This window comes from Leuciscus leuciscus, assembly GCF_965113295.1.
Source record: "Leuciscus leuciscus genome assembly, chromosome: 2".
NCBI lineage: Eukaryota > Metazoa > Chordata > Actinopteri > Cypriniformes > Leuciscidae > Leuciscus > Leuciscus leuciscus.
Window position 1 is genome coordinate 35,949,031 of NC_138726.1, and position 23,995 is coordinate 35,973,025.

Here is a 23,995-nt window from a genome sequence, read left to right on the forward strand (position 1 = left end):
GCAGAATGCTGGTTTTGTTCCGACACTCGGCGTTCCGGCTGGCAGCTGTCAGCTCCGATACCGTCTACTGCTCTCTGTGTTCCTAGCCGCTCCAGTCGGAATTCCTAATTAGATTTGCCATTTTCACGCGTCTGATTGCCATACATAACAACATAAAAGGCCAACGTCTCCATACACACAGCTCTAACTGTAACAATTCATAACAATGCTCATTAACATGTATGGTGTGGCAGCATTGATTATGACATTACCATCTAAATGGATGACCTGCCCATGCAATTTCATTACTGGCTTGTAGATATGGATTAATAAACTTCTTATTCTAGTCCAGGCCTGGTTATTAATTACACAAATTAGTGAGGGCAGGGTAATCAACTTAGGGTCTGTTTGCCTTATAATAATTGATCTAATTTTTAGCGAACATTGCTGTTGGGCAAGGCTGAGAGATCACCTCGTTAGCAAAAGTTTAATTCTGATCATAGTTCATGAGTCGTTTGCCTTAAGGTCAGATCTGAATGTCAGAAGCGTTTGAAATTGATTGGTGTTAAATTGAATCAATGTCATGTTCAGGAAAAACAATAACAGTTAATGGATGAGGCTGAGCCATCTGCAGAGGGAGGAGAGATAGAGCAAGATGAGAGGGAAGGAAAGAAGGAAGGAAGGATGCAAGGTAGAGGGAGGGAGAAAGAAAAAAGAGAAAAAGAAAGAAAGAATGAAAGAAATAAAGAAAAAACGATGGAAGGTAGAGGAAGGGAGGGAGAAAGAAAGAAAGAAAAGGATGGACAGGAAAGAAAGAAAGAAAGAAAGAAGGAAAGATGGATGGATGGACAGGAAAGAAAGAAAGAAGGATGGACAGGAAAGTAAGAAAGATCTGAAGGTTGGAGGGATGGATAGGAGGAATGAAAATAAATAAGCATGGACAGAAAATAAAGAAGTTTGGACAGCAAAGGAAGAAAGGAAGGATGCAATGTAGAGACAGAAAGAGACAGAAAGAAAGAAAAAATTATGGGAGAGGGAGGGAGGGAGAAATAACGAAAAAAAGACAGAAAGATGGAGAGGAAAGAAAGAATGATCTGAGGGAAGGAGGGATAGGATAAAGAAAAAGAGAGAAGCATGGACCGAAAATAAGGAAGTTTGAAAGAAAGAAAGAAAGAAAGAAAGAAAGAGAAAGGAAGGAAGAGGATGGAAGGAAGAGGATGGGAGGGAGGAAGATCGTAAGAACTGAGGGAGGGATGGGAGGAAGGAAAAGAAAGAAGCATGGACAGAAAATAAGGAAGTTTGGACAGCAAAGAAAGAAAGAAAGAAAGAAAAGAGAAATGTTTCATATTTGTTTATGAACAGAACAAAAGCAAATCAGACAGAACCCCAAAGAGAGAGACTGCCCACACTGTTAATGCAACAAAGAATGAAAGAGTTTAGACAACTCAACTAGTTCACAGCACTTCACCCCTTTATTTCAATAAGAGTGCCTGCAGATAATAACTGCTATCAAAGTTGGCTGAATGCAAGCGTCTGCCGTTCTCTCCATCACTTCACCGTTTTCCTCCTCTCTCTCTCTCTCTCTCTCTTTGTTTCAAGTGACTGGAAGAATGCCAGCTGTTACAAATCCTCCTGATCCTTTACAAAGCTAGCGCACACCGATGGAAAAAAAAGATAGAGGGAGAGATTTACTAGTTCTATGAGGTCTTCACAAACACCTGGCTTCTCTCTCTCCACCTGGAAGAACAGCAGTCGTTTTCAGAATTGTGTGAAATTTCACACCAGTTTTTCACAACACATTTTAATATGCACTGTGCTTTTTCTCGTTCCTTCTTCCATCCATCCCTCCATTGCTCACTTGCTCTCAGCTCAGAGTATGAAATCCTTTCATTCTCCTTTATTCGCTGTTGCCAAACTCGGCCTCCCTGCCAATCATGGCTGAGCGACAGCACATACAATTTTCCGCCAGCAATTTGCCCCCTTAAGAGGAAAATTGCTTTGGATAGAACCTCTCCCAGCAAGACAACCACAATAAACAGCTACAACTGTAATGGCATTGGTGCTGTCAGCCCTGGGCCGGGACAGGTGTTCTCACACACAGAGGAGAGATGCTTTAACCGACCCTGCCCTGTAATATCCACACCTGCGCAGACCTGAGCGCTCCGCCAATCCTCTCTTAAACATAACTCACTGCCATCGTGCCAGAATGACTGCTATGAAAGGCTTTTGTCAGATATGCCACGGGACGGCCCGTGTGCGTGTGTGCGCAGATTGTCATTTATTATATGTTGTGTGGTTTTCTGTCAGTGTGCGTATTGATTTGCGCGCTGGCGGAGAGGCAGAGGTCACTTTGATCGGTGTGAGATGAGGAGAGGGAATAGCAGAGAGCTGACATTCCATTAGCTGAGAAAAAAGGACTCCAAATAAAGAGGAATATGTTAAGGACAGGCGGCGGTGGCAGGGTGATATGACTGTAATTAAGAGAAGAGAGAGAACAGAGGAGTGTCTGCCGCGGGAGGCTTTTGTCTGACGGAGACGGCCAAGATCCTGCTCTTATATTACATGCTTGACCTTTCGGCAACCGCACCCCCACCCATCCACTCATCCGTCCTCCCTCCGTTACTTCGCGGGTCTTGCGCACAATCAAACTTTTTGCTCTCCTCATGTGCCCTTTTACTTCAGCGGGACCCAGATGAATCCCAGTCGTTTTGTTTTGTTCACTTAAGCCGGGCTCAGACTACAGGAGTTTCAGGTCGATTTATGCTCGATTTACCCCTCCCGACTTATGGAGGAAAAAAATCACGTCCAGGGCATCGGTTGGCTCCGATGTTCGGCCTAGTTATCTGGTAATGTTAGGCGTTCAAATCTTACACCTCCCGATCCGCCCGACAATATCAAACATGTTTGATATTTAGGATTTTTAATTGTAATGATTGCGACTATGATTATGTCAGTACTTCCACAATAGCCAATGAAAAACAAGTCTACAAACGGAAGACGGAAGTGACTGATAAAGTGGCGGCCGACCGCAAAACAACAAGCAACTGTACAGGTATATCTTGTGTGATGCACAATAAGATTGTGTTTTAAATCTTGTAGTGTGTGCAGGTTTGACATTTGAAAGAAGAAAATCTGTAAAGATTCTCCTTATGTGCGTGATGCAACCAGATTTCACAATCGTTTAAGATATAAAAACTCCTGTAGTCTGAGCCAGGCTTTAGGGAAGATTGCTCATCTGGACCACATGTTGTCTTTTTCAGCGGCTATTAGGTTGAATTCTGAAAGAAAAGAAAAGAATCACCTCAGTGACAAAAGGTGGCCTGATTTACTTTATCTCACCTTACATTGACCTTTTCCAATGGGATTGGGGAACATGTGCAATACCTTAATAAACAATATTCTTCAAGAAACACAGAGGCATCACTAACATTACATTTGATATCTGTGTACACAGGTTTGTGGCAGTCAGGGTTTATTAGTTAGACGTTTTGAGGTCTGCATCTCCTCAGAGTGTCAAAGGCATAAGAGCACTACTTTATCATTGTTTGTCTGACTGGGGATCCCACCGGGGCTGTGTCAGAGAGAGAGAGAGAGACAGACAGAGAGAGAGAGAGAGAGAGAGACAGAGAGAGAGAGAGAGACAGACAGAGAGAGAGACAGAGACACAAAGAGCAGGCCCTCTGGATAGGTTTGTATTGTATTCCGAGTCTTGGGGTTTTGATTTCCAGCTATGCTGCAAATAACTGGCTATTTATCTAACATCTAGTTTATTTGTGTTATGAATGTGTGCAGTTCAATGCTCTTAACCCTGTTGGAGACGGTGAGAGAGTACACAGAGTAGAAAGATAGAAAGAAAGAAAGCATGCTGACTTTGTGCTCCTATCCCATTGTCTGTTTGACTGTAGCAGGCTGTTGGAGTTCTGATGTTCTGCTATGAATGAATCATGATGGAAACTTAATTCAGGGAGTGAGTCAGACCCATATCTGTGTTTCCTTAAATGTTACTGAGCATGACAGAGTTTAGAATAAAACATTTACTGTAGTTGGTAAGTGTAAATGTAGGGTTTGTATGCATTAATCCAGATGAGTTCATGCAGATACTGCAATGCCTACCTAGGCTGGCCATCTGTCCGGTTTTAGGTCGGATATCCAGTTTTGAAATACCATCTCTGCCTACCGGCACAGCCTTGAGATCATCTCTGTTTTATGCGTTATTCAATGGTATAATTAATTAATTAAAATCAGCAATGTTTCAGTTAATATTAAGTGACACACACTCCGTAAAAATAGGGCACAATGTACTGTATTAATTTGACAGCATTTTCCATATGTTTTACCTGTATTCTGAATTTTGAACTTCATTGCGATGTGTCTTAGGGTTAATGGAAATGTCTGTAAAATTACTGGATAATGTCGGGGTAATAAGCTGCCAGTACCTTTTCTGTTATTTTACTGTGGTGTTTCGTTCCTGAATGATTCAGCATTTTTTTTATGAATCGGTTGAGTCAATGATTCAAAGACTCATTCATGAAGTTTTGAGCGAATTGGTTGAATGAACGACAGTGATTTGCCGCCACACACAAGCGACTATCTTCAATAAATTTTATGTTTAAAACATTAATCTCTTAACATTATTTATGCAATTGTAACTGCGGTGTATGTGCATCTCTGAGCAGCATTGAACAGTCTGTGAAAATACAGCTAAATGCCACTTCAGATGCAGCTACTGTGCCAGTGCCACCTCTGCAGTGCAAAGATAATTATTTGATTGGCAATACCCCTATAATGTCTTATTATTCTAATTGCATTCATGGATTTCAGGTTCTGGTTTTATCCTGGAGTCACTGAATTCTCCTTTTTAGTGTTGTAGAAATGCACACCACACCACACCACTGTCAATCAGAACCGGAGAACATCACCCGCTCATGGAAATATTGGTTTTAAGTTCAAAGAGAGCCTTTGTGATGATATTGGACATAACTCAATCTAATTAAATTCATTTGTAATTCACACAGATGAATCAATTTCATTATGCCACCATCTCTGTTCCCTATTGTACAAGGGCCAGATACAACAATAGCTGGGTCATGCACAAAGACCATTCTTAAATTGTAAAGCAAGTAAACGTTAAAAAGCGAATGTTACTGTCAAACAAAGAAACAGGGATTTCTGGGGGATGGGGTACATCACGCAAAATTGATTAATATTTGCTTTCAGAATGACACTGGCATGATGCATGGGTGCTTCAGCCATGCAAATGAATATCTTAAAGAGACGAATCACAGCAGCCCCAGTAAAGTTCAACAGGCAGATTTGCATATTTATATTAGCTGTAACAGATAGTAAGTGCATCAGGGAAGAGGAAATATAATGCATTTGTCAAAGTACGCCTCTAACATGGCCGAACGCTGAGCTTATTAACTTCTAAAATTCTGATATCTTCAATTATTCACACAAAGCATGCCTTGCTAGATATATTGTAGAACATTTTGACAAAAGGAACAGGCATTAGAGAGAACATAATGACCCAAATGGAGCCTGTACTTATTATAAAAGCACAGATATCAAAAGCAATATACCACTGATCCAAAACAATACAGCCATAACATAACTTTACCATTGTGATGTAATCATAAAACAGCCCTAGACAGTGGGCTTGTGTCAGAGTTATGGTTAAGGCTACAGTCCTTGCATTAAAAGCAAACTAAAATCATTTATTGCTCCCTCTTTTAACATATGTTAATCTGAACAAACCGTTCAAACAGAATCTCCGAAAAAAAGAGGAGTGAATAGAAATTTCTCAGCTTCTGCTGTACCTTTAAAAACCAACCCAAACATTATCACTGGACTGCTTCTCTTACGATGAAATAACAAAAAATGAATGTGCACGCACGTATACATATAGGCCTACTGTATGTGTGTGTATATATGTTTTTGAAATAAGTCTGCTTATCAAGGCAGTATTTATTTGATCAAAAATACAATAAAACGATAATATTGTGAAATATTATAACAATTACAATTTTCAAATTGTACTTTCAAACTGAATTTTCAGCAGTCGTATCTCCAGTTTTCAGTGTCACATGATCCTAATTTGTTGTTCAAGAAACATTTCTTACTATAAATGTTGTGCTGCAGTTCAAAGTTCAAAAGATCAGCAAGTTAAAAAACAGCATTTATTTGAAATAAAACATAAATGTCTTTATTGTCACTTTTGATCAATCTAATGCATCTTAGCTGAATACAAATATTAATTTCTAATTAAAAAAACTTAAATTCACTATTCTGTTTTAAAATTAGAAGTGCTTTTAACTTTTACCCAAAATGTCCATATATATTACAGAGATAGTTTTCAATCTAAATATGGTGTGTATTGTATAGATTTCACATGCTCTCTAGCAAAATGTGATAAGCAATGAGTTAATCTACTCATCTTCATCCTCCGACACTAATGGCCAACTGCCTCCCTATTCATGATTACAGCTGATAATATCATGTGACGCCACATGTAATTTATGGACGAAATACCATATGCAATATGTGAGAGGTTGTATGCTGCCTTGACGAAAGGTGATACACAAAATAAGAGACGGAATATTCAATTAGTAATCTGCTGAGCCATATGTTAAGCACTCAAGCCATTCGTTATTCTAAAGAATATTTTGAAAAACAACTCCATTTTGAGCCATATCAATGAACGCCATTAGTTTAATGCAGTCCAGAGTAGTGAACTGTAACTTTATCTGTGTGCAGTTTGAATGGTTGGGTTTAGTGTTGGCAGACACTCAATCTCTTGGGTTTGCTCATTGTTTTCATCAGGTGCACTGTTCCTATTCATAGTGTTAAACAGGCCATTATACAACTGCAATTACAACACACTCCACCGCTCTGCAGGTGCTAGGAACTCTGGCAAAAAGTGGAGTTTTAGCTTTTGCTCACACTCAGTGAATGGCATCCCATACTTAGTGATTGCCAGTTTTGTAGTGTTGGTTCACTGCAGTAGCGTTGCCAGATTAGTATAGTTTTACACAGCTGGTTGCTTTACACTTTGCCATGAGGGTAATGTAACCCTGAGGAAAAAGATTTAACTTTGTAAATGTTGTGAGAGACTTGCTTGTTAGTTACTTGCAGAAATTTGGCTCTGAATATTTATTAAATTTGGCAGTCCTAAAAATACTACCAAAATGTCATGCTGTTTTTAGATATGCTGTACAACACCGTCTTATGCTTACCAAGGCTGCTTTTATTTGACAAAAAATACAGTTAAAACAGCAGTTGTGAAATATTATTACAATTTAAAAATAACTGTTTTTGCATTTTAAGATATTCTAATCCTCTGATTGCAAAGCTGAATTTTCAGCATCATTACTCCAGTCTACAGTGTCACATGATCCTTCAAAAAATGTAATCTTTCAAATATGCTGATTTGGTGCTCAAAAATCATTTCTTCTTGTTATTGTTATCTTGTTGCTTATGATTTTTGTGGAAACTGTGATACATATTTTTTTCAGGATCTTTTGATGAATAGATGCAAATGCAAAAGAACAGCATTTATTTGAAATAAAAATCGATCGTAATATTAAACAGGTCTCTATGGTCCCTTTTGATCAATTTAATGTGTTAAATAAAACAAGTAAAATAAATAAATGAACAAATAACCTTACTGACCTCAAACAGCAGTGTAGATATAGTACGATGGATGGATGGATGGATGGATGGATGGATGGATGAGGTAAGAAACAGAGAGACCCCAGGCGCAGCCTTAAAAGGAGACGTAAGTGACTTGTGGTTTTTGCGGGCAATATTTCTTCATCAGCCTTAACTGGAGCAGACAGGCCACAATTATCTGGATTTATGCTTTTCTTCAGAAATATGAACAAGCTACAGTCATTTCAGCACCGCAGTGATGATAACACCAAATCTAATCAGAGACAGCAAAATGGATTTTAAAAGCCTGTTGCTGTAATGCTTCCACTCATAACCAACCATTTCAACCACATGCTTAACTTAATTCCCCTCAGAGAGACAGACTGCCCAGAGAGGTCTGAAATATAACCGGGTCATATAAAGGGACTCTTTCTCTGCATTTAACCAACAGAAGGACACTTCAATTTAGTTGTATGATGGGATGAATTACTGACTGTGAGAGAATAACAAACAATGCAGAAATTTCATTATGGTTTCCCACGATAACTGAATTATGGAGGACAAAACTCCAACAGATAAAAAGATGGAGAAGATGGATTGATGGGGAGCAGTATGTTGGTTATTGACAGGGAAAGATATGGTAGTTCTTGGGATTCTTGGACACACTGATGTTATTCACCTAATGCTCAACATGCACTATATTTTGGCTAAAAACAGCCAGTGAGAAGCACGCATGAGTAACTATGATGGATTTACATACAGCAAAATAACTTTCCGTTAAAATATATATAGAAGCAACCAGACACATACATTGCATGTTCTCAAGCATCCAAAATAGAACAAACATCACTCACTGACTCACATTCTTGCTGTGATGTCTCTACACCTTATATTCTCAGATGGAAAGGTTGCCAAATTGTGCGTAATTACTGTATTGAGCTGATATGAAATATCAAATGGTGGGTTCAATAGCTATCATGGTGGGTGAAAAGTCACTGTACATTTGATGAGCTCATAAATCAATACAAGAAAAAACAGCAGTTAAGCATCCAACAGAAGCTATTAAATCACTTAGCTGGATATTAAGTCAGGCTATGTCAGCTGCCAATACTTTTTAACACCTCCCGCTAAGCAAGCAGTATAAGACCGGTGCTGATTGCTTCAACTTTTACACATACTGAAATATTCACCGTGGCACAGTGTGCTGTCACAACACTGGCAAAGAAGAGGTGATTATGTGCTATATCACAGGGTGAAAAGGAAAAGAAAGAAAGAAAGAAAGAGAGGTGGGATTTTATTAAGTGAGATTTTAAACATCCATTTTTTCATAATTGGTTTCTTTTGTGGATGTACAAACTTTGAATGTGTAAACTTTTCATGGATCTGTGGGAAATAGATCACAAATACACACAGGCATTTAGATGCTCTTTAAAACTTTGATTTTAGTTTGGACTAAAACTATAATTCAGCTTTTTAAAATAACATATAAAGTAGGGCTGGGTTGAAAATATTGTATCTTATTTTAATAACCGATATCGATTCTTAATGCTGCCTTCATGCTATCAGAAATGTCCTTCTTCCCACTTGTGAAGAATGAGCTTGTCACGGTCAAGTGCTTTGTTGATGGAAAGAATAGGAATCATGAAGGTTTATTCTAGCCTGGCAAGCCAGACCTACATCAAGATGTTAGGTCTGGCATCTCACCGTAGACACGGCTCAATCCGAGGGGCGGGATAAATGGCTGTCTTTCAAATTCCCTCTGGCACGCAATAGGACAGTGCTTCAACCAACCAGAGCGTTTTCCCAACAGCGGAGGAGCTAACGTTAGTCGATAGATTCAACTTTTGAATCTGGTCGGCAAAACTACGAACACATCTTCCTTTTTTAAGAATGACTTAAGTGCCGTTCTTTGCTCTTTTCTCAAAGAAAAACTTAACTCCAAGTCCTCCAGAGTCGCGGCCAAAGCCGATTCGAAAGACTGTTCTCCAGCAGCAGCTCTTCTTTGTTTTCAAGTAGCAGGGAACCGTCGCAACTCTGTCGTCATTATGTTAAGCCCGCCCCGCCTACTCTATACACGATTGGCCTGACCCAATTTAGGTTTTTCCAGCACGAAAGTCAACGGAGAGTTGCTAGACTACCCTGGCTGCAAAATGATTTTTGCGGCCGCTAGGGTGCGTCTAGATTTCTAGGCTAGGTTTATTCTAGTTTATTCCAGGTTTATTCTAATCACAAGAATCAATCTTTTATGGTGATCAACATTCATTTAGGCCCCAGTAGGAACTTTTAACTGGAATCGCCCCTCAAGTAGGATTTGCGACTGGGGAACTCTGGTGAAGTGAAACAACCCTGATTTCAGAATCAAATTTGGCTGCTCAGCACATCAACCATAGTGAAACAGTAGTAAAATATTGTTTATGAGTACTTCTGTTTGTCTGTAACTCACACAGTGGTGCACACAGTACTATCTAACCTCTATTTGTGGACATATTCGGCATTATCTGTGCAAAATACTAATTTTTTATGTATTCTGAAAAAAGCAAGCACAACAAAGGTTTGTCTGGATGCATCCATCTTAGTTTTTCGACCTCTGCACTGGAATGCGGTGACCTTGGGTGTGACGTCATTCCCAGCTCCTACGTCCTTCTTCCGAGGTAAATGGAACACAGCATTAAGGCCGTTCACACCAAGGATGATAACTATAACGATGCATTCATATTGTAGTTCTAAAACTACACCGATACCCCTTTTCCCAGTACAATACTTTGATTTTTGGTACTCGCCAATACCAATACATGTATTTTCACTGCATTTGTAATTTTTTTAATTTACTAGGCAGAGAAACCAAAAGAATATGAAACGCATTCATTGATTCAATATTTTTTTTAGCAAATATTTATTCCCTTTAGTTATTTTCACGCTTAATTATGATTGTTAAAATGTATTGTGCAAGCCTTTGTTACTTTCACTGTTCTTTCTTTTGCTCTATACTATTTTATCTTTATTTAGAGCTGCTTTTGCAGGGCCCAGTGTTAAGGATTTTTTCTACTGGCCTGGTTGGGTCAGTGGTTCAAATGTTTAGATACCAGTGAAATACCATAATTCTCTATTACAATTTGGTCTACATCAAAAACTACTAGCCTAATTAATGTAAATTAAAACATTACTAAAGACAGGTAAACAGTAAGTGATCAAATAAGAACAAATAATCAAATTACAAATAGCACAAATAAATACAAAATAACAAAGATACAAATGAAATAAACAGTGCTTTTCAGGATTTTGGGGTGGTTTTAACAGTAGTTTTCAGGTACAGAATTTGATAAAGTAATCAAATGTAAAATAACACTGCATAGTCTTTACTGTATAAATTAAATATAGATGAATCTTTATTAAAGTTTCATAAGTCATTCAGTCAAGAGCAGTGAGTGATTTCTTTGTCCTTTGTTGTTTGATTAACATTAAAAACACAGCAGCAGGTTTATTAAGCTGCTGTCCCTTTAAGACTGAATGCTCGCTATTGCTAGCCTTTAAGTTTTCATCAACATACAGGTTATGAAGTTTATTCTAGTTGTAGCTATGTGGGTGCTTAGTTTTTTTCTGTCATTTGGCCACAAACTCATGTTATAAAAAGATGAAGTGCTGCTACGCAGTGCACACTATTTAAGACAGTATTGGCCGCGTCGGTGCCGATGGCCTCGTGGTCAGCGCGCCGACATGTAGCGCCATTGCGCTCAGGCGGCCAGAGTTCAAGTCCCGGCTCGTGGACCTTTCCCGATCCCTTCCACCATCTCTCTCCCACCTCGCTTCCTGTCAACTCTCTACTGTCCTGTCACAATAAAAGGCAAAAAAATTATAAAAAATACAGTACTGGCTGCGACTTGACGGCAAATGCTGTATAAGACACTTCTCCGCTCCTCAAATACATAAAACATAAGACTTTTAGACTTAAACGCTGTACTTATTGAAACAACCAGTTCTTTATCTACCTTTGCATTGCCAACAAGCAGAAACACTCCAAAATGTGTGTGGCATGCGGGATGGAGTTATGAGGTTTGACTGACAGTTTGAGGAGCCAATGGAGTCGCAGATAGACGTAAAGGGTGACCAATAGTATGATATAGGGGGGGAAAAAGGCGAAATATGGATATAAGAGGTTTCTGCCCCACCAAACAGTTAATGGCTACCATTAACAAGCTAACGTTATCTATCAAATCTGAGCCAAGTATATTAGATATGTTAAATGGGATGTCCTCATTCAACTAAATAATACAAATTATTATCATAGCGTTACTATTCATTATAATAGCGATAAGTGTTACCACTCCTCAGCTACTGTACAACATTGTATTATGAATAATCGTCCGTCTGACTGGATATTTTCGCTTCAGCTGGTGTTAAGGTTTTCAGTCTTCAGGGTTTAAATTATTCAAATTATGTAAATGATAATGAATAGGAAAGCCTGTTTTTAGACATATCTGTAATCTACCTCATCAGACAATGTTTTATCAGGAAAATTTTACTGGTGCACAACAAAACTTTAATGGGGCTTATGGCCCAGTTAAAAGGGTCTAGCCACGCCCCTGGTAAATGCTTTAGTCCGACTGAAATCGTACCAGCACAACCACCCAGATAATGTGATTGTTACACAGCTTTGTTCATCATGTTTACGTTAATAATCAAACTACAACTGGTATTGTGCACTTGCTCCAAAAGACAGAGGTGACGCGCAATGTATATTTAATACTTGAAATATTTGATTGTGCATTGTGTATATACTTAGACTGTAGTAGTTAAATTATGAAAAACCCATTGTAGCCTGGTTATAAACGTAAACACATGTTGTGTTCAGCAACTGAATCATATCAATCATAATTGTGCTAGATGTAATCAATCTTACCCACAGTGCACTGGGGTCAGGTAGGAAACACATTCTCATTTACAATCAATTACACCTCATCAGAGAGAGAGAGAGAGAGAGAGAGAGAAAGAAAAGAGGGAGGATGAGCGAGTGAGAGAAATATAAAGAAGGATGGGGTAAGGATGTTTCTCTCTCTACCTCTATAAATACCAGCAGGAGGGCCTTGGCCTGCAGATCAATGCAGTGCAGTTCTTCTGTCAGAGCTGTAATGGTGTAATGGCAGCTGGCTCTCTCATTGCTAACGATCAATAGCCCGTCTCTCCTGGCCTCAGACCGGGGGACACGGTGTTTGTGTGTGAGGTGCTGGATTGGGGTTAAATGACAACCACAGGGCTCCTGACTAGATTTTAGCCTTGTTCTACCTGGTGACCCCTACCGGCTTTACCCCACCTCCGTCTGCACAGGGCTGAGCAGAAGAGCACCTGCATCTCCACAAATACAGACTGAATGACAAAACAATTTACTTTAATTCTGTAAACAGCTGTACACATGCTGTTTTATTTAATATTTTATAATATTATCTTAATAGTAATATTTAATAACATTGAATAATTGTATTATTTTGTTTTTTTTCAGTGCATCCATGAAAACCACTCTGCTCACAAGGCATTCTTCCTCAATCTGGCCAATTATTGCCCACAGTGAGTCAGTTCACTTTGCACTTGCAATCTTGAGTTTCACCCTCTTTGCTTTCTTCTTAACTATTTGCCTATTATCACTAATATGGAGAACATCTCTAAACCTGAGCCAGAATGAATGATGTTTGAAGACAAACATTGGTAATGCATTCAATAAGACAAGGAGACAGAGAGCAAGAGAGTGGGGCTGAATAAAGGCAGCATTAACCAAACATTTCTATGGACAGATAAACACACTCTTTGACAAACTGATACACAAAGTGGCACAGCCCTTTCTTTGATAGACACAAAGGTACACATACTTGTGCGCACACACATAGACACGGGTGATAATGGTAGACCTTTTAAAAGCCTGACAGAACAGTATTTTACAATAACGCAAAAAGTTATGCGTGTGTATATGTTGTATATACACTAGTGTTGTAATGTACGATTTAAAAAAAATAATTAATTATCCAGCAAGGACGCATTAAATTGATCAAAAGTGACAGTAAAGACATTTATAATCTTACAAAAGATTTCTATTTAAATCAATTATGTTCTTTTGAACTTTCTATTCATCAAATTTTCAACATGAATAATAACAAGACCTGTTTCTTGAGCACCAAATCAGCATATTATTGATATCTGCATATTAATGATTACAGCAATAAATTACAGATATTTTAAATTGCAATAATACTTTCACTATATTATTTGTATTGTATTTTCATCAAATAAATGCAAATAAATGCCAAACATATATAACATGTTAACATGATATATTTTTAGTTATAAAAATATATTTGGTCCTTTTTGCATTCTCATTATTTATTAGTTAAATCATGACAAATTATTGCTTTAGTTCGACTGAACTCAAACCTTTAAAGTGCTTGTAAACATACTTTCTGAGAAAAACACACACACACACACACACACACACACACACACACACACACACACACACACACACACACACACGCACACACACACGCACACACACACACACACACACACACACACACACACAATTGAGACTAAATTTGCTCTAAAAGAGAGAACAAGACATCCAGATTACACCAAATGTAAAAGGTTTTTTTTTTTTTTGTGAACACATGTAGTAAGAACATTTAGTAACACTCACAAAATAACTGGCACATTCCTAAAGGATAAAAAATGCTGTAGGTTTTTTTTTTGTTTAGTTTTTTACGCATATGTGTGCTATTGTACTGTCCAGCAGCGTGTGCTCCTAGTCTAAACCACTCTGCTGCTTTGGGAAGTAATGAAGTTTTTCCCTCACCGCTGTCACCTTTCCAGAATAACACACTCATAGACTATTTTCTCTCCCTTCATTATAATGATGTACAGTTCACTGAGTTTGCCACAATATCCTTTTAATCCATAAACAAACACACATCGTCTTTGCTACTACCATCGCTCTCATGTTCTTACAGCTCTACTAACACCCCCTGTGCTACAAGAGAGAGATAGAGAGCGTGAGTGTGTGTGTGTGTGTCAGGAGTGGTTCTGCAGTGCTCTCTCAACAGCATGTGGACCACCGCGGTGAGTGGGATGACACTTTAGTGTGCGTGTGTGTGTGTGTGTGTGTGTGTGTGTGTGTGTTTTGAGTGAGTAGGGGTTAAAGTGACACACTTCCAGTCAACAGGTCCTAGTACAGTGTTCAAATAACTTATCCTGCTAACAAGTGTGTGAAACAGACAGTGTGAATGCGTGTGTACGTATGTGTAACTAAGTGTGTGTGAAAGATTTAAAAGTGTCTGAGAATTACTGAGAGGGGGAAGGGGGTAGCAAAAAGTAATAAAGAGGAACGGCAAACAGTGTGTCCACTGACAATAACAACAGTCGTCCTTTTATTATGATTTAAAGAAGTTTTATTAGGAATGATAAACATAGGGTTTCATAGCAAGAAATTAGAAAATGAATTAATTGATACTTTTATCAAAGGTAGTGGATATAAACTGAAAATGGTTTTGTAGTGTGTAGTTGAGTATGCAGTAACCAGGTCTGTATGTCTCTACGGCAAGGCAGCATTTGCTGACTCTGTACATTGTCAGGACTTTTCTTTTTCTTTTCAGGAATTCTGACAGTTTTAATTATCTATTTAGGGACAGACAACATTCTAATTTACTCCATTTAGTTGTAGCTTTTGTGAAATGTTTGACATTTTTTGTGCTTAATAATTAGACTGTCCAGTTGAGTTTTTATTATGAAAATGTTCTGGGTCTCTGTCTCATACGCAGTGAGAGTGATGCGTGTGTGTGTGTGTGTGTGTGTGTGTGTGTGTGTGTGTGTGTGTGTGTGTGTGTGTGTGTGTGTGTGTGTGTGTGTGTGTGTGTGTGTGTGTGTGTGTGTGTGTGTGTGTGTGTGTGTGTGTGTGTGTGTGTTTTTTGTCATTGTCATTAATTCTCGATAAAAGCAACAAGCTTTTGTCACCTTTAAACTGCAAAGTTGTATCTGACAGTTGGCATAAATGCATTAACACAGGAATTACAAATGTAGAAATTACGGTATGAAATTGTTTTAATTATGAATATTAATGATTCAATTATGAATGAAACAATTAATGAGAACATGAAATTATCAATAAAAATTCTGTTCTTAATTTTTTTTAAATTATTATTACTGCATGATATTTACACAGAACCAAAGCAGAAAATGACCTGCCTTAAGGAGATGATATACTTTATTCAAAAGTGTTTGACAATTCTTAAAACTTCAGCAATCATTATTCATGAGAGTCAAAAATCAATTAAATTAATTAGAATTGCATTTAAAATTGCTGCAGTGCACACATGAAAAATAAATCTGATTCGGGGCTAGTAAAATATAATATAGCTCAATAGCCAGGGTAGAGCCTGTTCAGAGTTAGCCACTTGTGTAAAAACACCTTATGTATAACAATTTTATTATTATCGTATTTATAATCTTGCTTAGAAGAGTAAGGTTTTATTGCTACAGTCCTAAGATTCTCTGGATGTGATTTAGTAATTTTTTTTTATTAATTTACATATTTATGAACGATTATACATATATATATACTACCACAGCATCATTATCTGCAGCTCATCTATTTTTTCAGCTCTTGTTCTCGCGCACCGAGCATTTGTTAACCCTGCACATCTCATTCCAGCTTACGCACGCATACAGTGTTTTCTTCAGCTCGTTAAAACCTCACACAATATTTATTTTTGGTCTTACTATTGAGGCTATATTCTGTTGGGTAGGCCTGTTATATCTATCTAATAATAATAATAATAACACGAGTCGTTTTATTATGTATGATGTGTGTATTGCACTCAAATGAGAACTCTTATCTACTAATTACCTGCTATTCCTCTCACATCTGCATTCCAGCATCTCTCCTTCACACAAACACGCACACATGCACATTAATGAAGCTTTCTCCCCGGACGTTATATTTGAATTAACTGAGCATCAGTCATAGCTGATCAAAAGATAAACGGCACCGGGGATCTCTCGTGCCTTTATGGAAATTCGCTCTTGATCTCGGTCTTTTCGAACGCGCACGTGAACGGCTGGAGAAACGAGTCGCGCTCCCATGTACAGCCACTAGGAGGCGTTGCACTCCAGTTCACAGCATAACTTTAACTACGAATTCAACAGCGTGTTTTTTTTTAGGTTTCACACACATGCACTCTCAAATGTCGAGTGAGACTTGCTTTAGACATAGAATTCATTTATGTATGTATTTCTTTTTATTATTATTATTATTTTTATTATTTTGAAACAAAGAGCTTTAATGTCAGGAGAGGGTTCTGTCTATCGGGAGTGTGTCCAATCTCACATAGCTGAGAGGATACAGCTAATGTCATTTTAAATCTGCAGTGCAGACAGATGTCATTGTCAGATGGGAATGTGCTTAACTTCGAGAAAAGACAAATAACATATTACTTTAAATCAAATAAAGGGTTATTATGCACAGTGAGTGAAATATCTGGGTTTGTAGGACAAACAGTAATCCAGTTTCAGTTCACCTGTGCTGATTTTCATTCTGATTTCATTCGGCTTTAGTTTTTTGGGTGAAAACCAAAATTATATATTGTCTATTTGTGTATTAAATAAAATACATGCATCACAATATATATTTGTAAAAAAAAAAAAAAAATTGTAATTGAGTTTTTTTTTTATTGATTCTTTACGGTGTTTCTTCACCTAGGTTTGTGGGATTTTTATTTTAGAGGTAGTGAATGGAGTAATGGCAGAGGAATGGCAGGGCGGATACATGGCCAATTTCAGCACAATTACACTTAGTTGACCTCCCTTCTAGGGCAATTTACACGACTCCCAAAGTGTATGCATGTTTATGCAAGACTGGCATGATGGGTACAAACCCCTAGAGTCCATTTGTGTGCCTGTGTGTGTATGCGTGCGCCTGTGTGTGTGTGTGTGTGTGTGTGTGTGTGTGTGTGTGTGTGCGTGTGCGCGCGTTGTGCAGGTTTCCTGCTTGAATGTCGTCAAAAAGAGGAGGGTCTTTACCGTAAATCTCTCTCTTTGTTCACAAACCAAAACACTATGAAGTTATTCTCATCAAAAAGGGTTAAATCTGTAAGAAATGTAAGTATTATAAAAATCGATTAAACCTTTATTTATTTACTAAATTAAATTTAACAGTGCAGCACTTTTAACCCCTCTCTCTATAATAAATCCATGACTGCTTTAAATTCAGTCTTTGCATTTATTTTAATGCCATGCCGTGCATCTTGGCCTCGGATGTTTCTACTAGCTTAAATACAATTTTGTGTAAAGAAATTACACATTTCTTACACATAAGAAAATATAACATGCATACTTGTTTTAAATGATCTGGATTTATAAAAAGTGTAATTTACTTTTTTGAAATGTAATTTCCACAAAGCATGATGCAGCAATATTTATATAAAGTATTAAAAACTATTAAGGAATGAAAATTATATCCTGTTAAATTATTACTTTAGAGGACATGAATTTAAACACTTTAACATCTAGCATCTACTCATTTTGCTTGCCTTTATATTTATTTTAAAAACCTGCCCTCACTCTCATTCTCTTTTTTTGCAGGATGACGTTGGGAAACAAAGGCGTGTTAATGATTTTCGGAGGCCACGGTTGAGCTGGAGAGCACTTCAAACTCAAGAGCAGGAAACACGCTGGGCTCCACAGGGTTCCCACAGGTATGAGGGTCTACAAGCACACTGCCTTACTCACAAACACAGACTCTCACATACATAAAAGAAAAAACCACAATGCAGAAATGCCTTGACAAGATCATTGCATGAAAATCTGAACACATTTGAACCAATGACATATTTAGCCATATTTTTCTCCCTGTTTTTTTTGTGGAAATTTCATCACATGGAGGATTTGCTTACATGTATTTTTAAATGATTTACAGATGTTGTTACTGTTGTGTGTGATATTATTACTGTGGTAGTGTGACACATTATAAAATCTAATTTAAATCATATAGTGTTTGGTCATCCTCTCTGAAAAGAGAAGCATTATACAGTTTTTTTTTTTTTTTTTGAATGAGTTTGTCTCTTCACACAGAGTAGATTAAAGGGACCCGGACCCTTTTACTTAAGAATAGGATGGTAATAACAGCTGGCTGCTGTGTGAACTTAAGCTAAAGAGTGTTAACAGCTCTGTTAATTGACCCGACCTCACTTGTAATGAAAAAGATCCATGCTGTAGCATATGGTAGCGCAAAGAATTATGGGAATCGTGGTGCAATAGGCTAAGGGTGGAAATGAAGCAGAGTATATGACTGATGTCACTTTATTAGCATTGATTTTATTTTATGTATTTTGTTGCAGCTAATGATATTGATTTGTGCCATGCATATTTACGGTCCCTGTAAAAGGTTAAAGGATTATTTCAGAATTTGTGCTGTGCTTCATGGTCACCATTGCTTATAAAATACTATTTGAGAGTGACAAATAGCTTTGAACCGGTCAAACAGAAAACAAAATTAACAGACTTATTAGTGAATTTAACATTTCATTCCGTGATAAAATACAAACAGGCCAACAATGAAATGAAAAAGGTTTAGAAAAATCTATTACGAAATAGTTATCCATTTACTATCCAACGATATAAATAGCAGCATGCATTTTAAATCCCACGGTGTAGGTGTGTGTTTGAGCTATTCTGAATCGTGTGTATGCAATGTCAGGTCCTGTTCTCCTTCGTATCGCCATGCTCTGACAGCAGGGCAGGGAACAGAGTGTTTGTTCTTATAGGATCGAACACTGGTTCACTCTCCCACATCCTGAACAGCCTCCCACCACGCTGCAGAATACCAATTAGCATGTTGACGCTAAACGCTAACCGCTCATGCTAACTTAGGCCAAAGTGCTGGGGTGTATCAGGCTGGAAGCATCTTAATGGGTCCCACAGACAAGCAACGGGCAGTACAGACTCGTTGTGTTAAGGAAAACAGTCAGGATGTAGAGTGTGAAATTTTAGGGGGGAAGCGCAAACACAGTGACTGATTGAATTAAATATATTTGTGTGATGTGTGTGTGTGTGCATGCATGACTCAAGACTCCAGAGATACTCAGAGAGACAGCTGACAAATACTGCCACGGTCTACATGTCACCTGACACCTGTCAATAGTCCGGGTGGGGCATGGCATTCACCTGATAATCATCAAATTATACACACAGCATGCTGCTTTCTGTTTCCTTCCTTTCATGCTTTCTCTTCCTTTTCCTCACTTCTCCCTAGCTTTCTACACACACACACTTACACATATTCAATAACCTCTGATACCCTGTGGCCCAGCTGCTCTGTATGAACCTCACATTTAAGTGTGTGTGTGTGTGTGTGTCTGTGTGTGTGTGTCTGTGTGTGTGTGTGTGTGTGTGTGTGTGTGTGTGTGTGTGTGTGTGTGTGTGTGTGTGTGTGTGTGTGTGTGTGTGTGTGTGTGTGTGCGCGTGTGCGCGTGTGTGTGTGTGTGTGTGTGTGTGTGTGTGTGTGTGTGTTTACTGGGCGAGAGAAGAAGCCCTTACCATCACGGCTCACTGGCTCCCAATACTACCAGCATTTTTTTTAACAGAGCCAAAGTGAATAGATACAATTTCAGCCGGTGTAGAGAGTGGCACAGCCAAGACAAAAGAGACAAGATCCTGCAATCTGGAGGTCGCTGACACCATCCGAACAGTAATTACTACACTTCCCAAAACACTAGCACCAGCAGCTCTACCCCTACACTCGCTCTCCAAATGCTAACCTAGGCATATTAGCAAGAACTAGAGTCCACAATGTGGCTATACTGTGAATATATGGCTCAGTGGAGATATACACGTGTGGAGATTGCTTTATAAGGGAACATGTGTACTCATCAAATGGGCCCAAGGTGAGAGAGAGAGAGAGGGAGAGGGAGATGTCCATTTCAGTTGTATGCTTTGAATGAAAGAGGGGACTAAAGTAAAATTGACAGTCTCGATTCTCTTGGTTGAGCTGTGGGTCTATGAATATGTCAGAGGCATTTTGAAAAGCTATAAGTTATTGTCTGGACCGAGTAGAATTGAAGAAAATGAATGACCTAAAGTGTGTCTGGTGTCTCGTTCTCTCTGTTTCTCTCACTCTTTTGCAGAGAATATTATTTACAATTTCTTTATGTGGTTACCCACATAATTATATATATATATATATATATATATATATATATATATATATATAATAGCTATATTATATATTTTTTTTTTCATTCTATTCAGATTCATTGCTTTTATATTTGAATGTAAGATTTATTTTTCAAATTTTTTTAATTTAAATGAAATTATTCAATATATTATTTGTTTAATTCATTATTCAAATACTGTACATTGCGATTATATTGTAATATATTTTCATTTCATTATCTTCTTGTTTTGCTGGATGCCTATTCAAATATATCCAATTCCATGTTGTAAGATTTTATTGCGAATTGATCAATATTTAGGTCATATTTTCTCCACACTACAGTATATGTTGATATCATGGCTGGTGAAATGATTTAATTACCTCAGACTATCTCAGACAAAGAAAAACCTCACAGCTACAGAGAAGCTTTTAGTTGTTGTTGTGATCCATTTGTGTGGGCTATTTTCTTAGAAGTTCCACTTTGGTTTCCACAAAACCAGTGACATCCCCCAACACCAGGGCAAGCACTTAAGAAAACTTTGAAGATGAATCAATTTCTATATTATAGCAAGTCCGTAAGGGTGCTGAGCAGGAATCGAACCTCCTGCCTGCACTTCATAGCAGTCAGGCAGCATTGATGAGGTGATTGATCTTGGGATGGAAACGACGGGGAAGAGGAGAAGGATTACGCTTGTCAAACGGAGTCAATACAGTGGGTTGGATGCTCAAATGTTTGCAGTAAATCTTAAATAGTGTCTGTGAAAGCTAAAAAGCCTGAAAACGGCAGCAGAAAAATGGAAGAGCTGCTTTAGGTTTTTCTTTCTCTGCTGTCTACCTAATAAAAAACTGACAGAACTGCAAAAGTCTGAGATCCCTGAGTCGTCAGAAGGGTTGTGAGTCTCAGCTAACAGATGCTCACATAAAAACGATGCTCTGAGGAGGAGTGAGACAGAAACACATCATCCTTACAGTTACTGAGTGAATGTGAAATGTGTAAGAAAGAGAGCCCAACAGCGTGTCTCCTAGCCCCCAGAAAAGACCCGGTGGAGAAACGGCAGCGCTGTAATAAGTCCCCGCTGGAGTGCTGAGTGGCAGCCGCAGCAGCCGGCCATACGCCGCACCGCGCATTCATCCTCGCACGGCGTCCACCCAGTTATTTACAGCTGGCTTTTCTTTTATGGAAAAATCAAGATGTGATTGATTCAGGTTAATGTGACGGCCAGGCAGCAGCAAGCTGCATTTGAGAGCTCAGGTTAACAGAAAACACTAACTTCCATAAAGCACTACGGGGATAAATCATGCTTATTCAGGCTGGCGTGACAGCCGTTTAAGCTGTGGCAATCATCGAAAGCACCTCTGCCGCCCCTCCGCTCCGCTCCGCAAAATGTCGAGGGGGGTGTGTGGGATTTGATGGGGGACGAGGGAGGGGGCGGATGAAGGGAGATGGAGAGCGTGAGAGAGAGAGTCAGATAGAGGTAAATGAGACCGAGGGAGACAGTCATATCAACGAGCCATCAGCGAGCAGGTGCTTTACATAAGCATCTCGGTAAGCAGTAAGCAAATTCTGTTGACAAAGAAACGCAATAAAACAAAGAGGGTTTGGAAGGAAAAGACGTCCCCAGTGCATTCCTACAGCGCTGCCTCGCTCTCTCCTTCTCTCGCTTTCTCTCTCTCAGGAGCAAGATTATAGTGTTTGCTTTTATCTGTCAGAGATCAATATTTCAAACGTCCGATAAAAGAGGAAATTGAACTGGGAATAGACTGGAGTGCTGTAAAAGTACAAAGCACAATTATCAAAAAGCACTTAAAGAGCTTAATAGGATACACATATTAAAAATGCCCAAATGGATGTCTCAGAGCCATAATGAGGACTCTTCCTCATCTCTCCTCTGCCTCTCTCCACCTTCGGCTGCAAGGTGAAGCTTTTGATCATAATGCTGGCTGAGGGCAGGGGGTTTGATGGTCTGTGGGTGCGAAGCTATATGGACCCCAAGAGGCCTCATGTTTTAACATTGCACCATTAGGTCTGACAAGCTGCACACTCTGTTTATGCGCCTGCCATTATAGCCGCATGAACCCAAGATCGGGGAGGGAGATGTAGCAGACAAGGACGTGGCAGAGATGCAGACAGAATAGACAACTGAGCTGAAGCCCAGACAGGTGATGCACTCTAGCACACATGCACTGGGGTCAGGAGTTGTTTGGGATCACGGGATGGACATTTTCAACATTATTCTTTATGTTCGTTTCATTACTGGTTCAAGATCAAGCGTACAACAAATCTCTGTCTATGCTTCAGATGATCGACAGATTTACACTCATTTGAACACCTCATCCTAGTCTATAGATGTCCCCTGACATGCAGTGGTGCGTTCTGGGTGCTGGCTGTTTGACACCTGGTCTGCAGTGCATCTGGTATCATGTTTGTAGTGGTCTTCATTCAACGGCTTCATGCACACCCCCTCACACCATGTGGAAACTGTCAGAGGCCCCTTCGAAAGTGAAGGTTACACACACGCCCCTGGGATGTCTGTCGTGCTTCCCTTCTGGTCAGGGATGTAGCTGAACCCGTCTTCAAGCTATTGAATCTTCTCCGTTTAACAAAGCTTACACCACTTATGGCCTTTGTGTATTGTGAAACCCAACACCACTCTGGAGGGCCGGCGTTCTGCATAAACACACCAGTGCAGAGGTCAACAAAGTCTTGCCATCTGGTAGGGATGCACGTATCGGTATCGGGCCCGATACTTCTCCTGTGTACTTGTACTCGTAAAAATGCTCCAATACCAACAACCGATACTATGCAGTGTGTGTACTGTGTTTGTGTCCAGACAAAGGAACACTGACAACAGAGAGTATAATGGGGATAAAAGAGAAGTATATATGAAGGCTGTCTATGAAGTAAATGTATCTAATTAGTGAAATATTAAACAAAATATAGTAACTCCTATTATAAAGCTGTGTTGCGCAACCTGATAAGCGCAAAAAGGCAATGGATTGAGCTTGTCGAGCGCATCCCTTTTTCACAGACATCAGTGGAAGGTTTGTAGTTCGGTCGGATATGTAAATGGAAAAGAAAGTAAAATGACAAACGAGGCATGTATTACTAGCTTTAACTGACGGGAGAGAGAGAGAAAGAGTGCACTTCTGTTGCATGCTCTTGATTGCTGATCATTCACTCAGCAC

General features: G+C 38.9%; 1 long non-coding RNA gene across 1 annotated transcript in view; it reads left to right on the forward strand.

The window, feature by feature from the left end:
* Positions 1-23,995, forward strand: part of LOC309492276 — a 61,100-nt gene that overhangs the window by 275 nt on the left and 36,830 nt on the right. The window contains exons 2-3 of the long non-coding RNA XR_014203493.1: positions 13,121-13,185; positions 18,241-18,353. This is a non-coding gene — a long non-coding RNA (uncharacterized lncRNA). The remainder of the gene's footprint in view (positions 1-13,120; positions 13,186-18,240; positions 18,354-23,995) is intronic.